Source organism: Sorex araneus, chromosome X (assembly GCF_027595985.1).
Source record: "Sorex araneus isolate mSorAra2 chromosome X, mSorAra2.pri, whole genome shotgun sequence".
In the NCBI taxonomy this organism is placed as follows: Eukaryota; Metazoa; Chordata; class Mammalia; order Eulipotyphla; family Soricidae; genus Sorex; species Sorex araneus.
In genome coordinates, this window is record NC_073313.1 from 241,907,753 (window position 1) to 241,924,809 (window position 17,057).

The following is a 17,057-nucleotide window of genomic DNA, read 5'->3' on the forward strand; positions in this document are numbered from 1 at the left end:
TTCATTAAAGGTCGGAGGATATAGAATATGCATAAGAATATGAAAAATTAACATGGAGAGTTTAGAAACAAAGTGCTAACATTTAAAGAATTAATGATTAGAAATAAAAAGTGAAAATGTGATGAGTGGGAGTTAAAAAGGATACTGAGAAATGTTAAGATGATTTGGTTGCCAAGGAGACAATAAACCATGCTGGGGATGACCTAGCTATGAGAAATATTCCAAGACAGAAGAGGTTTTAAGAGTGATATAAGAACAATCACATTTTAAAACAGCATATGGGGAAACAAAGCATACTAGAACATTGGGTTTTTTATGCCTGGTAACAAAGGAGTGCTGCAAAAAATAAAAGCCAGTAAGAATGCCAAGGTTGAATAAATGTCTGTGTAAATGAAGAAATACGAAAGCACAATAATGCATTCTCACTAAAGGGCACTGGAGGATAATTATCTTGTGGATAATACAGACAGGCTCTGTGGTTATTACTGAGAATACACATCTAGAAAAACAACTTTGGCATAATTTACTCAAATTATTTTGAGTCCTGAGTAATATTTGATCTGCAGGATGAGAACTGAAGAATCACCTTCTCTCTGACCATTATGTAATATATTCTTCTTCAAGTCTATTGGTCACAGCTGCTGTCACAGTTATAAAGGTGACAGCTGCTGTCACAGTTACAAAGCAAGACTCAGTCACTAAGAATACTATCACTAGAGGGGCCAGAGAGGTAGCACCGAGGGCAGGGGACTTGCCTTGCACATGGAAAACCCAGGTTCTATCCTCCACACCCCATATGGTTCCCTGAGTCCTACCAGGAGTGGTCCTCGAGCAAAAAGCCAAGAGTAAGACCTGAACACAACCAGGGTCGCCTCCCCCCACCCCCTCCCCCCAAAAAAACTGTCACTATCTATAGCTAAGGGAAGATATGAACAAAGCACATAGCACTGTAGCACTGTCATCCCGTTGTTCATCAATTTGCTTGAGCAGGCACCAGTAATGTCTCCATTGTGATACTTGTTGTTACTGTTTCTGGCATATTGAATATGCCACGGGTGGCTTGCCAGGCTCTGCCGTGTGGGCAGAATACTCTGAGTAGCTTGCTGGGCTCTCTGAGAGGGGCGAAGGAATCAAACTCAGGTCGGCCTCATGCAAGGCAAATGCCCTACCCGCTGTGCTATCACACATACTGTCTCGGTAGCTTGCTGGGCTGAGAGGGACAGAGGAATCGAACCCGGGTCGGCTGCGTGCAAGGCAAACACCTTACCCGCTGTGCTATCGCTCCAGCCCACATTTGAATTATAAAGTTTTATTTTTTAAACTTTATTAGTGATAACCAAGCAATGTATAAAAACCAGGTATCTACTTTATACAGGTCACTCATATCTATTCAAGTACAATAGGTACCCAAATAGAGTTACTAATCACCAAAGTCTCTTACTATAACTGTCACCCTCTCCTGAAAAAAACAAAAAAACAAAAAACAAAACACCACCTTTCAGGGAAAACCAGAAAGCTATATCTATAATATAGATTTTGGCCCATCAAAACCTAGTTTCTGTAACAAGAAATTCAACCTCCCTAAAGCACACATGTACCAGATTTTACAAGGATCCATACTCCTAGAAAATCCAGAATCATATATTCTACACATGTTCAACTTGTCAAGCTCACGAAAGATCAATTTTCTGGATGAATCTAAATGCAACCTAAATTTCTGTAAATGCTACAGTTAGCTCTAAACATACCTCAAATCACCTGACCAATCACTGACTTTCTAGGCCAAGATTTTAACAGTATGGTCATGTATGTGCAGTGAAGTTAATATAAGCAGGAGATTATGTTCTGGGAAATGTATTACAGGTGACATTGTCACTATGCAAGCATCATAGCCTATAATTACACAAACAAAATTGATATAGCAAACTATACACCTAGGTTATTTGGTATAGCCTTTTGAGAACACCACTATATATGAAGTTTGTTATTTATTAAAATACCATTACACTGAATGGGCCTAAGGGAAACAAAAGAGGGAAACAATGAGTATAACAGAGGCCTGAAGAGCATTGATGTCAACAGAGATCTTGTCTGATCTCTCCAGTCTCTGAGGCCAGCATGTTACATATTTAAGCTAATCGCTACAAATCCCATCTATGTTGGTGCATATGGCAGGGTTTCACTTTATAGATAGGTAGTATTTTACTTTGTTATAAGCTTCATCCATTTTATCCAGTCATCCATCAATGGGCTCTTTGATTGTTCTTTTTTTCGATGTGAATAGTATTGCAAAGAACATAATAGGCTACACGTCTATTTTGATGAGATAATATATTTTTAAATGTAAATATATGCCCATACCCTTTTTATCCAATTGCTTTCTCTCTTTTTTCCCTAGTAATTTTACAATAAAATGCTAATAGAATTGTGGGAACAGCATATGTAATCAGTAGGTGTTCATATGCTTCAATTTATGTCAACCTACATTCATATCTGCATTTCTCAAGCCCACTAATTTAAATATAAAGTCTTACTGAGATAATAACAACAAAAACTGTAAAAACTGTTTTCCATGGATTTAAAGAACTTGTATTAAGGCCTTATCAAATTTTATGACTTTTTTAAAAAACGCACACAACCCCAACAATGCTTTTCTTGTTTATATTGGCCTTTTTGAATGTTGAGTCATGATTTCAATGTGTTTTGTTGCTTGAATGTGATGTAATGTGATGTGATATGGTGTGTGAGTGTGTGTGTGTGTGTGTGTAGTTAGATGGGATTGCAAAAGTAAGAGTCTGAGAAATTAAAAAATATATAAATGATTTATAGTAGAAAATTATTTATTATTTCTCTTCCTTTTAAGTATTGCCAATATTTCTTTTGAGTAAGAAAGGTGAATGGGTAGGTACTGCAGCTCTAAAAGTCTTTTCTGCAGTAGAAGAGGAAAAATTAAATTTCACAAACTTTGTCCGAAGTCAGCATGTTCAGTGGAAATCACCATAAATCAGGACTGCTGTATGCAGCACAAAAGTGCTGTTAGTTGATGGAAAAATACAAAATCTCTGAATTATCCTTACTGCCTTGGGCAAACTGGCTTCTATGTCACTGGCAATTCAAACTTGTGTCTTTTCCAGAATGATGGACCGCAGATGTTTGACTAAGACACAGAGCTGTTGGTTAGTGTTATTCTAATAGTCCTCTGATCACCTGATAAGATATTAAAGCTGCAAAGTGCTGTCTTTTAGCAGCTAGAGTTCATAATATCTTATGCATTAGTATCCATTCTTAATAGGCTTTATAGCATTGTTACTTCATGAGAATAACTATTTGCATTTTATCTTAACTAATACAGTATCCCGCAGAGCTGGGGTGCAGCCAAAAGTCCTTGATTGGTGAGAGTGTCATCAGGATAAAATGAGAAAAGTGCTATTTTGCACAAGGGAAGATTTATTAATTTCTTATAGCAATATCTCATTATTAAATGGCTTCTCTGGAGTGCTGAGTTGTACATAGTGTTGAGAACTAAATCCTAATGACTCATATTTGGAGAACAACACACATCACAATTTAATCAATTTGGATGTAATAAATTGGCATGCAGCATTCATTCAAACCTCATCCAGCCATTGCACATTATAGAGGTTAAAAAAATTAAAATTCACAAGAAGAGTTGTGTTTTGAAATAATAAAACCTGCTCATGTAGAGTTCTAGAAATTATATTCACTACTTTCTGCCATGTAGAAAAGAAGTTGGGCTAGCGCTTGACTTTTGTTGCTGACAGCACAGTTAAGATGTTGAATATTCGTGTCCATGTCACCCGTTTCAGAGTTGTCAAATGGCAGAATAGGAGAATCAGAAGTGATTTCCTTATAATTATAACTCATTTAGTGAATTGTTCATAAAACCATTCGTTACAAAGGCATCTTCACATTTTCTAGCTTATAGTCTAAGATGTGGATAGTCTCTAGACTAACCAAAGTACATGTGATTTTTCTCTATCAAGGCCTGAGGCCCATATTCCAACTGTTACTAAAAATGTGTTCCAGTTCTACTTTCTGCATTAAACCTCTTTATGTCTAAAGTGTCTTGAACAGTTTTTGTTTATTGCAGGGCTATTAGGACAGAAATACTTTTGTTTTTCATAGAAAAAGTCATAATTGAATAACAAAAAATAATTTTAGGTATTTTAGCTTCTAATCACTATAGAATACTTTATTGAAGACTGACTTTCCTCCCATGAGAATGAGAAAATTTGGATACTATACAAACCTACAGCTGTCTAAAGTTGTAGACAGCTCAACCTTCGACTGAGAGTTGATGATGTAATAACAATAATAAGGGACACCATCTCAGGAAACCTCCCGGCTGATACCTCCAGGGTCCTTTTGCAATCAAGGCTAAATCCCCTCCTTTCTTGCTAGGTACTGGCAGCATTCTGCCCAGACTCCCTCATATTAACAGGCACATCTTCTGAACCACTCAGCTTCATACAGGGCCATGCAACAGTTCTACTCATCAAATCTCACGCTGCTCACAGTTATACTTTCTGGCACTGGGTGAATAAGGCATGGGAGGAAAAGAGCAATTCCAAGCCCAATCTCTCAGAGACTTTCAGGGAAACTAGCTATAAATATTCACACTCAGCATGGCAGAAACACAGCAAACCCAACATGGGAGACACAGAGAAGCCCATCAAGTTCAATGAGTAACAACAGTAATACCGAAGGCTCAATCAGCCCCGAGCAGCTCTGTACATTGTCAAAGAATGCCTTTAGTGACACCAGGTTGAGGATGTTCAGTGAATTCAGAGAAACAATGGCACATGTAGTCGGCAAAGCACAAGAAAGTATGAAAACGAAAATGAGAAAACTGCAATCAGAAATAAAGAGTATATAGGTGATGTGGCATTGAGCAGCAGTATAACAGCACCTTCAGGAAAGATAAAGGAGCTCCCAAGTTGAAATGAACAAAACCTTTAGAAAACAACAGACGATAGATGAAAGTCTAAAAATAAGCTTGGGTCCTTGTAGATGAAAGGCGTGTGTTCCTGACCAGAGTTATCTTCCTAGTCCCTCTATTTACTTCTGTAAGAAAGTAAAAGCATACCATATCTTTTTTTTAAAATTAACTATATTTTACATACTACTTTCTAATAAACCACAACTGTCAGGTGTATTTTGGAATTTAAAGTAGTCATGGAAATAAATTACGTAAAAAAATTACACTAAGTTACAATGAAAAACAATGGAATTAATGGATATGAGCTTTCTTGAATACATAGGGATTAGTAAAAGATTTTTTTATAACCACACAAATATGAATAATGTACAGCCCATAATCCAATAGAGATGTAAAGGCTATAAAAGAAAAGGTACACAGAGTCTATGAACAAATATTAAGATAGTGGATTTAAACCTCAAAGCAATTAAATCCCAGAAAGTGAAACAGACAAATAAAGCATCAAAGTTTGTGAGACTATAAAAAACAAGTTTCAATTTAATGCTACATACAAATTACTCATGACTTGAAAGATCATAAAAGAAAAATAATAATATCCAAAATATGATGGATGTGTACTGATCTGAGATAATGTACACTTTAAGAAATAGTTTCAAAATAAAAAGATTTCATAATTATAGTCATTAACCAAGAACATATGGTCATTCTGAATGTATTTATCATAGTATCAAATACAAAAACTAAACTTTTCGAAGAATTAGATTACACAAAAGCATTTTAACATTTAGTCCTCAGCAAAAAAAGAACAAGTTCACAAAAGATCAGCAAAGGGGCTGGAGTGATAGCACAGCGGGTAAGGCCGCCTTGCACGCGGCCGACCCGGGTTCAAATCCCAGCATCCCATATGGTCCCCTGAGCACCACCAGGAGTAATTTCTGAGTGCAGAGCCAGGAGTAACCCCTGTGCATCGCCAGGTGTGACCCCAAAAGCAAAAAAAAAAAAAAAAAAAGATCAGCAAAAAAAGAGGTTAAAAACACAAACTAAAGATAGATTTTAGCATATACAATTAATATATAGCATACACGTGATTTTGTAGATGCAATATATTTTATATGAGTATTAAACACTGATTGTTTTTTATTTTATTTTATTTTATTATTTTATTTATTTTATTGGATCACCATGTGGAAAGTTAGAAAGCTTTCAGGCTTAAGTCTCAGTTATACAATGCTCAATCACCCATCCCTTCACCAGTGCACATATTCCACCACAAAGAACCACAGTAAACCTGCCCCTCCACCCTCTCAGCCCCCCACCCCGCCTGTGTAGCTGATAAATTTCACTTTATTTTCTCTTTACTTTGATTAGCTTCAATTTTTCAACAAAAAACTCACTATTATTGTTTGGATTTTTCCCCCGCCAGAGTCAGACATGCTGGAAAAGAAGCATTTGATAATTTGTTTTCTAATGCTTAAAATGAAGAGATATGAGGTTGTGTGGCCACAATAGCAGCCGCGAGATTTTGGATTTCTGCATTTTAGCATTTTAGTAACTAAGTCCAGAGAAATTTCTGCTGGAAGTTGCATCATTGCAAGCTCGTACCTCTCTGCTACTTTATATTCCACATATGAGTGCAATCTTTCTTTGTCTGTCTCTTTCTTTCTGACTCATTTCACTCAACATGATACTTTCCATGTTGATCCACTTATATGCAAATTTCAAGACTTCATTTTTTCTAACAGCTGCATAGTATTCCATTGTGTAGATGTACCAAAGTTTCTTTAACCAGTCATCTGTTTTTGGGCACTCCAGTTTTTTCCAGATTGTGGCTATTTTGAACAGTGCTGCAATGAACATAGAAATGCAGATGTCATTTCTGCTATACCTTTTTGCTTCTCCGGGATATATTCCCAGGAGTAAACACTTATTTGGACACCTAAAGATTTTATACTATTTTCTAGGTGAAGATGGAATCTTGACAAAATTAACTATGGGTTATAGTCTCAGACCACTGTAAGAAAAAAAAATATTTCTGTTTTTCAGCCATGCTTAATGGTGCTCAAAATTTACTCCTGGCTCAAAGCTTGTGAGCCACTCTAACAGTGCTCAGTAGATCATTGGAATCTTGGAGCCAAACCTGGGACTCCAGCATGTATGCATGTGTTCCAGCTTGTTGAAATATCTCCCTGCCCAAAGTATCCCTTTGAAAACCCAGAATAAGGTCTAGGGACAAAACACAGGGGCCTGGGCTCATGCATGCATCCCTGATTCCTGCTTCATCTCTGGGATTGCTTGCTTACGCAGCCATACCTCCAGGTATAGTCTTGGGGTCTCCAGGATGCTAGGATGGCCCTGGTGGTCCTCACCACCACAGGGGCATTCCTGAATTCTCACACCTTAGTATTGAACTGTCCAGTCCAGTTGTTCGTGTATTCCCTCCCTCCCCCATGACCACCCCAAGGCCTAGATGTCAACAACTAAGTGATCATAATGCAGGGGAGATAGAACAGAGGGTAAGGTGCTTGCCTTACACATGGCCTACTTGGGTTTGATCCCTGGCATGCCATGTGGTGCTCCAAGTCCGTCAAGAGTGATCCTTGGTAGCAGACCTAGGAGTAAGCCCTGAGCATTAACAGGTATGTGTAGCACACAAAATCGCCCAAACAAACAACACAACAAAAAAAAGAATAAAGTCAAATCATTTAAAGTACTGAAAATGGAGTTGGCTGAGAGAGAGTTCAAAGGGCTGGAGCACATGCATTGCATGTGTTAGTCCTGTGTTCAATTCCTAGCAATGCATGGTCCCATGAGTATTGTTGGGAGTAGAACCCCCACCCCCACCCCCACCCCAGCACTGTACTAGAAGTACCTTCATCACCTCCAGATGTGGCCCCCAAAACAAATCAAAACAAAAACATAGCAAATTAAGGCAGCAATAATGTATAACTATATACCTATTAGGAAAACTAAAATCCCACATAATGAGAGATACTGTTGAAGATATAGGCCAAGGGGAAGTTTTATTCATTGCTGGTTAAAGCATAATTACTTTGGAAGACATTTTGGCAGCATGTTACACAACCAAGCACAGTCTACTAAATAATCCAGCAATTGTGCTTGAAGATATTTACCCAAGTGAGTTGAAAACATATGTCAGCACAAAAACCTGAACTCCAATGTTTATAGCAGTTTTATTCATAATTGCCCCAAATTAGAAGCAATCAATATGTCCTCTGATAGGTGAATGGATAAACAAAATGTAGCACTGAGCACTGTTGTTTTGTTGTTCATTGATTTGCTCGAGTGGGCACCAGTAATGTCTCCATTGTGAGACTTGTTGTTACTGTGTTTGGCATATCGAATATGCCACGGGTAGCTTTCCAGCCTCTGCCATGCGGGTGGGATACTCTTGGTAGCTTGCCGGGCTCTCCAAGAGGGACGGAAGAATCGAACCCAGGTCGGCCGTGTGCAAGGCAAATGCCCTACCCGCTGTGCTATTGCTCCAGTTTAAAGTCAGACAATAAAATGTTTTTCATTGAATTAAATTAGCTGTCAAAATGTTACAGTGGGAGGGTGGGGCAGGAGGTGAACTAGTTAATTTAATTGGCCATTTTAAATCTCCCCCTCCAAATAAGTAGCACTGTCATAGCACTGTCGTCTCGTTGTTCATCGATTTGCTCAAGTAACGTCTTCATTAAGGTCTTCATTAATAGCACCAGTAACGTCTTCATTATGACACTTGTTACTGTTTTTAGGATGTGCAAGAATACATGTATGTAGGATATGGAAGAATACATGTGTGTAGCATATATGTATGATGTGCAAAAATCTTTGTAAATAGCATATTCGATATGCCAAACACAGTAACAACAAGTTTCACAATGGAGACGTTACTGGTGCCCGCTCGAGCAAATCGATGAACAATGGGAGGACAGTGCTACAGTGCTACAGTGCTACATGTATGTAGCATATATGTAGGATATGCAAGAATACATGTGTGTAGCATATATGTGGACTGGAGCGATAGCACAGTGGGCAGGGCATTTGCCTTGCATGTAGCTGACCTTAGTTCGATTCCTTCGTCCCTCTTGGAGAGCCCAGCAAACTACTGAGAGTATCCCGCCCTCTTGGCAGAGTCTGGCAAGCTACCTATGGTGTATACCATGCCAAAAACAGTAATAACAAGTCCAAAAAAGCATCCAGTCGAAATAGATGATGAGTTGGCTGAGAGACAGCAGGAGAGAAAAGGAAGGCCCCCAGTCAGGAGATGCTCTCCTTGCCCCCTTACTTATAACCAGATAGATGGCAGGACAGCAAAAGTTCTCCTTCATATGCTTGTGGCTGCAACTAGAGACCAAGGAAAGCTGAGAAGCCAGGGAGCCAGTGCAGTACAGTTCTTGAGAACCCCAGACAGGTTAGAGGGCAGCAAGCCTTAGCAAGAGGACATAGGTAAAGGTTGCAGCTGCAGTCTTCAGACCAGAAAAATGCACACCGGACAAAAAACAGCACAGGAAGAAGACTGGGGAAGCATGCAGCCATCAACAGGACAAGAGGACAATGCAATTTGAACTGGACTTGACAAGGGATAGAACAAGCGATGTCACACATGGTTAAATGGAGAGGTCTGGACGTTAAAAAGGGACCTGGGTCCAGCTGCTGAAATGTACAAACCTTAACTGCTTATACAACTAAATGTTGTATGCAAATGTTTCATGCAACCCAGATGTTCAGGGATAAATCCACCTTTGCTAACAAAGTCATGAAGAGTCATGAAAGAATCTGAAATGCTCAGTGCTTTCTGACAGAAGCCAGTCCAAAAAAGCTACTGCTGGTGTGATTTCCAGTATATGACATCTGGGCATGAAGGAATAATAGTGGTAGGAGAATTGAGAGGAACACATGATTTCAAGGGGAGAATAATGATCCTGTATGTTACTGTCATGGAAGATACAGAACATCCTTCCCTTAGTAAGAACTGCGAAAGCTGAACACCACAGAGTGAGCAAACCATGGGCTTTTATTACAATATTTTAATCTCAATATTGATTCATCCATTAAACAAATGCATTACATCCATTCAAATTAATAGGCAAAACAGTAGACAGAGGGAAATGTAACATATAGAAAATCTCTATATTTTGTTTGAATTTTCTGTAAAATAAAATTTCTAAGTAATAAGACCTTATAATAAAAATAATAGTGATGACATTAGCACTCCCAAGAAGTCCTAAATAATGATAAGAGTGATAGCACAGTTGGTAGGGCATTTGCCTTGCATGCAGCCGACCAGGGTTTGATTCGTCTGTCCTTCTCGGAGAGCCCGGTAAGCTACCAAGAGTATCTCACCCGCAGGGCAGAGCCCAGCAAGCTACCCATGGCATATTTGATATGCCAAAATAACAAGACTCACAATGGATACATTACTGGTGCCCGCTCGAGCAAACAAATGAGTGATGGGATGACAGTGATACAGTGACAGTGATACTATGCTCACAGATGGGAGGACTTCATGTTAGGACAGCAGTTCTAAAATTTATCTATAAACTCAATGCCATCAAAAAAAGATGTCAGCATTGATTCTATAGAAATGACAAACTGACACCAAAATGTATACAGGAATACAAAAGAACAGATGATCCAAAATCATTTTGAAAGAGTGGAATAAGATTACTGGATTTGCCACGCCTGATTTTAAGACTTACAGTATAGCTGCAGCAATCAAGATGTTATTTTGGCTTGCAGAAGATGTGGATGGGCAGGCTTGTTCTCAGGGTCTGGTGTTCTATCTAGCTACTTCAAACTCAGATTTATGCAGACCCAGAGACACTCTGTTTGCTGTGAAAGAAGACAGAGGATTGGTCTCTTTTTTTAAAAATAAAATATGGTTCTGTGTCAAATAGCACAGAATTCAAAATAATGAAAAAATAATAATTGGACTAATCAGGACTGAAGATATATTTTTGCTCTATTTTTTTTGGGGGGGGTGTGGCACACCTGCTGATGCTCAGGGTTCACTCCTATTTCTGCACTCAGGAATTACTTCTGGCGGTGCTTGGGGGAACAAACTGGTTGCTGGGGATCAAACCTGGGTCAGCCACGAACAGCAAGCACCCTATTGGCTGTTCTATTGGTCCCCTGAAGAGATGTTTTCAATCCACAACTATAGCTGCACGCCAGGTCATAAATGCTATACCACTCTAGGAGTCTCATTTCTTCCTTCCATCTACCTATGATGTGTCATGTCATATTCTCCTAACACCTCCCTCCCAATTAGTCCATGTCCCGAGGAGAAGTCCTAACTCCTACCACCTTCCTAATGCTTGGGTGTATCCTGATACCAACCTCACTTGCAAGAGTCACCAGGCCGTGGGACGGAGCTGGGCGGAGGGAAGCAGCACACAGAGCATGGGTGTGACTTGGGCGGTTTTCAGATCATGCTCTGTGATGGTGTCTAACCTTTGGGCTTCCTTCCTGTCACTGGATCTCCTTGCATCTGAAAACACAGAGAATTTTGTCCACTGCCTAAGAAATCAACTCTGATGTTCTACAGTTCTCGGGCTAATTTAAGTGCCAAATTCCAACTGTGACTGTGGTTTCCTCCATGCTGTTGAAACTGTACAAGACACACCTCAATATCTTGGCTGATCATCAAAACACATCCTTGGTGCTTTCACACATGCTTGAAGCCACTTGCAGCTAGCTTCTCCTGCTTACAGTAAAATGCTGTTCTCTCATTCTGAAGATTCCACGCTAAAGAATGATTGGCTTTCTCAGCTGATCATTTCACTTTCAGAAATATTAAAAAAATCGATTTTAAAAAATGGCAACACGTCAAGGTCAACACTTGCTGTGCTTTCTCATTCATTAAGCTTGCATCATTCCTCATATTCCTCAGACACTTCTTATTCATTACCTCCTTGTATCACCACGCGCCAGAGGGGTAGGACTGACATTTTCTCTCCTCACTTGACAATTCACAAACTGAGGTTGAGATGAAGTGACCTGTCCTTAGGTTATCCATCGGGCTAGGTGAAATGAATGCCCATGAAGACAGAATTCTTTCTTTTGGGAGGTGGGGATTGGGGCGGGGGGGGGTGATGGGGTGAAGAAGGGATGTCTGTTTTATTCACTGATATTTCTATAGCGCTTAAAACAGGGCTTAACATATGGCAAGATTCTAGACACACTTGTGGGCTGAACCAAAGAAAGCATCCAATTAAAGCTCTGCCTAAATTCTCGAAACCCCTCAGCCACGCCTGGCTCTTCTGGGTCCCGAAGAATTGCTGTCTTCCTACCCGGTGCCCATCCCAATTCTTTCTTCTCTTTCTAGTGCTAGCACTTGCTAAGTTTGTGGAAGTAAAGCCGGAGACCCACTCCACCGAGGGGTAACCAAGACCCCAAGCCTCACAATGCGAGGGGGGAAAAAGGGGCGTTCGCTCGGGAGGGAGGAGATCTGCCGCTGATACCTGGGTTTTCCTCCCGCGCCGACCAGCAGACAAGGTCGGCGTGGCCCCTGGACGCTCACGTGGAAGGTGGTGGTGGGGCAGGAGGGGAGCGATCGGGAGAGAGCGAGGACCCCGCGGTCCCCCGCGCGCGGGGCCGGGGCCCAGGCCGGCTCCCCGCGGCTGCGGGGGGCGGGGCGGCCGCGCTCCCCCGCCCGGACACTGCGGCGAGCCGGGCGGGCCGGGGGCGGGGCCGGGCGGGCCGGGGCGGGGCGGCCGCGAGCGGAGCCGGCGGCGGGGGCGGCGCAGACGGGGCCGGGCGCTCGGGCTGCGCGGGCTCTCGGGGGCCGGCGGCGGCGGCGGCGGCGGCAGCGGCGGCGGCAGCATCTCCTCTCTTTTCTCTGCTGGCATTCCTCCCTCTTCCGGCCGGTTTCTGCACACCCCCCTCGTTGCCCCGCGCTCCCCTCCACTCCTTCTCCCCGGAGGGGCCCCAGGTCCGCCGGGTCGGGGCGCAGCGGCTGCAGCAGCGTTTGCAGGGGGGCGTTCACGTTCCTGCGCGCAGGTAGGAGCTGGCCCACCTCGGGGTGTCGGGGCGGGCTGCGCCTCTGCTTCTGCCCCAAGAGATCCTGAGAAAGGGGTGGGTCGAGGAGGGGCCTGGGCCCGGGCCGTCCGGCACCCGGGGACACAGGTTGGCTGAACCCTCCAAGCCTCCCCACCTGGTCTCTCTAGGTGTCACTGCGGAGCTGCCCCCCCTGCTGCTCCCCGGGCTCTGGAAGGATCGCCCCAGCTGGTGACCTTGTTAGGTACCACTTCGAAAAATGCCCCGAGACTTGGCGCGGGTTTAGGATACCTGTCTGGGGCGGGGGGGGGGGGGGAGGGTGGAGGTGGGGAGGGGGACTATGAAGTACTGAGCCGTATTCAGAGGCGGGATTAACTAGGCAAAAGATAATGGGCGTGGGGTGGGGATTGGAGGTCAAAAGGAAAAAAAAAAACACACTTTTTTTTTCCTTTCTCATCCAGCTTGAGAGAATTGCACATGGGCCAGAGAGGGAGTTAGGGAAATCTTGTCCGTTTCATTTACCCTGGAATTGACCCAGAAGCCGCGAGAAGAGGAAGAAGGATGTATAGTTCTCTCTCTCTCTCTTTTTTTTTTTAATGAAAAATTGTTGTCTGATTGTATGGGAGGGTAGGACTCGGGAAACTGAGTCTGGATGAGCTTGAGCGTGCGCACAGCCAGCCCTCACGGTCTTGGCCGCGATGGGGTGGAAAACTGCATCTGCAGTCTATTCTTTTCATTTTAAAAGGCCCCTTTCCCCCTCCCCTCACTGCGGTGCCTGCCCCTCCCCTGTCTAATCTCATCTTTTGTGTAGAAATGAAAAAAAAAATTTTTTTTTTAAGTATGTGAGAAGAGCAGGGCGTGGGGAGGTGTGTTTGGGTGTGGGTAATGGGGGAGGGGAGAGTGAAGGGGTTAGGATGGAGGGAACCGTCCAGCAGAACCGAAAATGGGTGTCAGGATGACTGTTAACAGGGATTTAAGGTTTTGACCAAAGAGAAAACGCTTTTATTAGCAACAAACTCATTTGTAACAATTGCTGCGAGCCATCTGCTGTAAGCCCTTAGCATAGTGCTTGGCATAATAGGCTCCATGAGATTGTGCTGGGTTTTTGTTTAAATGCTCACGGCTCTACACCACCATAGGCACAACACCACGGAACAGAACTGCTTGAACGACACATCTCTTAAAATGTTTCTTTGAAGGCTTGGGGAGAATGTTGAGATCAATTTTGTTGGGTGGTGCATGGTTTTCATCTGGTCCCCCCTCCCCCAACAGCTCCATAAATGTTGGTAAGGAGCTAACTTAAAATTTAAAGGCATAATGTATTTACAAATGATCAGTCCAAGAGAGGAAATGACTGCCAACTGAAATTGAGGCTTGCAGCCGCAGTGAGGCAGTGGAGAACAAAGCCTTTTATGTGAGCCAGTCTACAGAATGGGCAGTGCTGGAGCTGCAGGTATGGGTCTGTCCCAGTCCTGTATAAAGCACCTCTCTGTCGCCCTGTCAGTTCTCTCTGGGCATTTATAAAAAAAATTTGGCACTGACAAGATTACATAAATAAAAAGCTCTGAAGAATGTTGAAGGGAAAGATTATAGCTTTTTACCTACGCGTGACACAAAACTGGGTGGTAGGTGGCTATGTAGTTGGTAGCTATCTTTAGGAATTTATAAATCTGGGTTATTTCAGTCGCCCTCTTTTTTTTATGCACAAAAATACTCTTCCTCTAAGAAAAGTTGGAAGACAATTTTTTTTCTTTCAATAAAGAACATTAGCTTTGGGTGTGCATTTTAACATTGATTTCCTGCTAATTTTTTCAGATTATCATTGGTGCTTGTCTATAATTGTATTTACATGTTACGATGGATATTGTACTTTTATTATCAGTGGTACAGGGAACACTATGTGTCTGTGGTGAGTTTAATATGAATTTGTAGTATTTCACAGTTGGCTGTAATATTCAATTTCCGAAAGTTAAAAATTTGACTTGTAAGTAGAAAAACTGCTTACCATACCAGGAGAGGTAAGCAACTAAAAAAAAATTGAGTTTCCTTTTTTCAAAAAGCATTTTGATGACATCAAATCTTATTTTCTTTGTTTCTCTCACCCCCTTTTCCTTAGACTCTTTCTTCCTATGTCTTTGCTCCTTCAGCTTCCATTCAGGTCTAACTCAACACTACCCAAAGCCGACCCAGTGTTCGCAGGACATTTGAATCTGGATTTGTTAATTCTGGGTAGTAACTCTCCCCCTTATGATGACTTGTTTACACCACCTTCTCAGGGAGGAGAAGGAGAAAGAATGTGCTGAGAGAGCATGACCCAGTGAAACTGGCGTAGCCATTACCTCATCATAGTAGCTCCTTCAGATTCATTGAGAGCTCAGGCATCCTCTCAGCGGGAACCAGACACCAGGAGCACCCCCGTGGCCGGACACAAGCTGCAGCAGTCTCCTCTAATGCTGTTCTGCTGACGTTCAAGGGGTATTTTTCTCCTGCATATATTTTTGTCGAACTTGGTCAGAAATATGTAGCCAGAAATGAAACTTGGCACAGGATTCTCTGTGCCTGAAGGAATCATTTCATTCCTTTACTACTTTTGGCTTAAATCAGTTTGCAAATTTTCTAAACATCAGAAAGAAGAAAAAATGTGTGTTGGTGTATCTTTCCATGTTTTTAATTTTTTTTAATGACACATGTATTTTGTATTAAACTACATAAGAAACTGGATTGCTAGATTTTTTTAGAAATATAGTGTACTCACAGACTTCAAATAGTTGCTTGCATACCTCTCTGACAATATATGCCTCCTTAAATAATGTTATTTACTTTTCTGGGCCTCATGCATGCTAGGTCTGTGGTCTACCACTGAATTATATTCCTTGCCTGTGTCCCTAAATTATTCATTGGTATCTACATGAGACTGACCATATGAAACCAACTTGGGAATTTTAGTATTTAAGTTGATTACTCTGATGAGTGAATTTTTTTTTAGTGCTAAATTTCTCCTTGGTGGATTATGAACTCGAAACAGTAGTTACAGTAGATGATAACACCCCCTCTAGGTCAATATTATGCTTCTTAATGCTAAAATGTTGATAATAGTAAATGCACGAATCTGAAGATAACATTCTGAAAGTCATAGTTCTTTTGTCTTTGATACATGAGTTGAGTTGAAAACTAATTTAGGTCTCAGATTCATAACTGATTTCCTCTGATATCAGTTCTTGTTCTCTTCTTTTTTGGGCGGTCAGGGCACACCTGACGATGCTCAGGAGTTACTTCTGACTCTGCTCAAGGATAACTCCTGGTGGTGCTCAGGGACCATATGGAATGTGGGGAATTGAACCCGGGTCTACCTTGTGCAAGGGAAGCGCCCAATCTGTTGTACTCAGATTGTACTCAGCTCCAGCTTCTTTTCTTCTCTTCCGTTCTCCCCCTACCTTTTCTTTTGCCATTGCCTTGATTGACTGAATTTTCATGTGTGTGCACAGAATTTTAATCATTTCATTGATTTGTCTTCTTCCTTCACTCCAATATTTTTACTCTCATAAATGAATCTCATACTTCTATTAGGCATTTTGATTTCCATATTCTCACTTTCAGGGCAAATGAACCCTTTTTATTAGATTGTTTATTTTTATGTACGACACATTAATAAAGTTTATACTAGGTGTAGAATGTCATACTCAGGGCTACAGTATGAGATACTTAAAAAAGGAATGCCAAATATGGTCTCTGACTTTAGAATATTTATGAGTCAAGCTCGAGGGATTTATTTCTTTGATAATGGCAGTTGACCACAAAGGGGTGTACAAATGAGTAGCTTTTATATTACTGATGTGATATGGGTCACATACAACGGATTGGCCTTAAATTATGAATGCATCAGTTCTATGTATACCAAGATATACATAGAACCAAGATATACATACAGTTCTAATGTATACCAAGCTTCTTTATTCAACCCATATATGTATAAATGATGAAATAGAACTGTTTATAAATATATGTGTATAAAGAAACGCACAATGCAAGTACTCAACAATCATTCAAATGCCTCAATCAACTGTAGATAGACATATCGTGAAATACTGGACAGCCC

General features: G+C 41.4%; 1 protein-coding gene and 1 long non-coding RNA gene across 3 annotated transcripts in view; one reads left to right on the forward strand and one right to left on the reverse strand.

The window, feature by feature from the left end:
• Positions 1 to 10,440: 10,440 nt before the first annotated feature.
• LOC129400083 (uncharacterized) lies at positions 10,441 to 12,579 on the reverse strand. Its single transcript, XR_008627423.1, has 3 exons — positions 12,427 to 12,579; positions 11,303 to 11,453; positions 10,441 to 10,795 (listed from the first exon to the last, which is right to left on the reverse strand). It is a non-coding gene; the product is annotated as an uncharacterized LOC129400083 (long non-coding RNA).
• A 200-nt stretch (positions 12,580 to 12,779) lies between these two features.
• MAP2 (microtubule associated protein 2) overlaps positions 12,780 to 17,057 on the forward strand; it is a 316,282-nt gene continuing 312,004 nt past the window's right edge. For both annotated transcript variants that reach the window (XM_055123372.1, XM_055123371.1), the window contains exon 1: positions 12,780 to 12,964. The gene's annotated coding sequence lies outside the window, so the exon portion shown is untranslated. The remainder of the gene's footprint in view (positions 12,965 to 17,057) is intronic.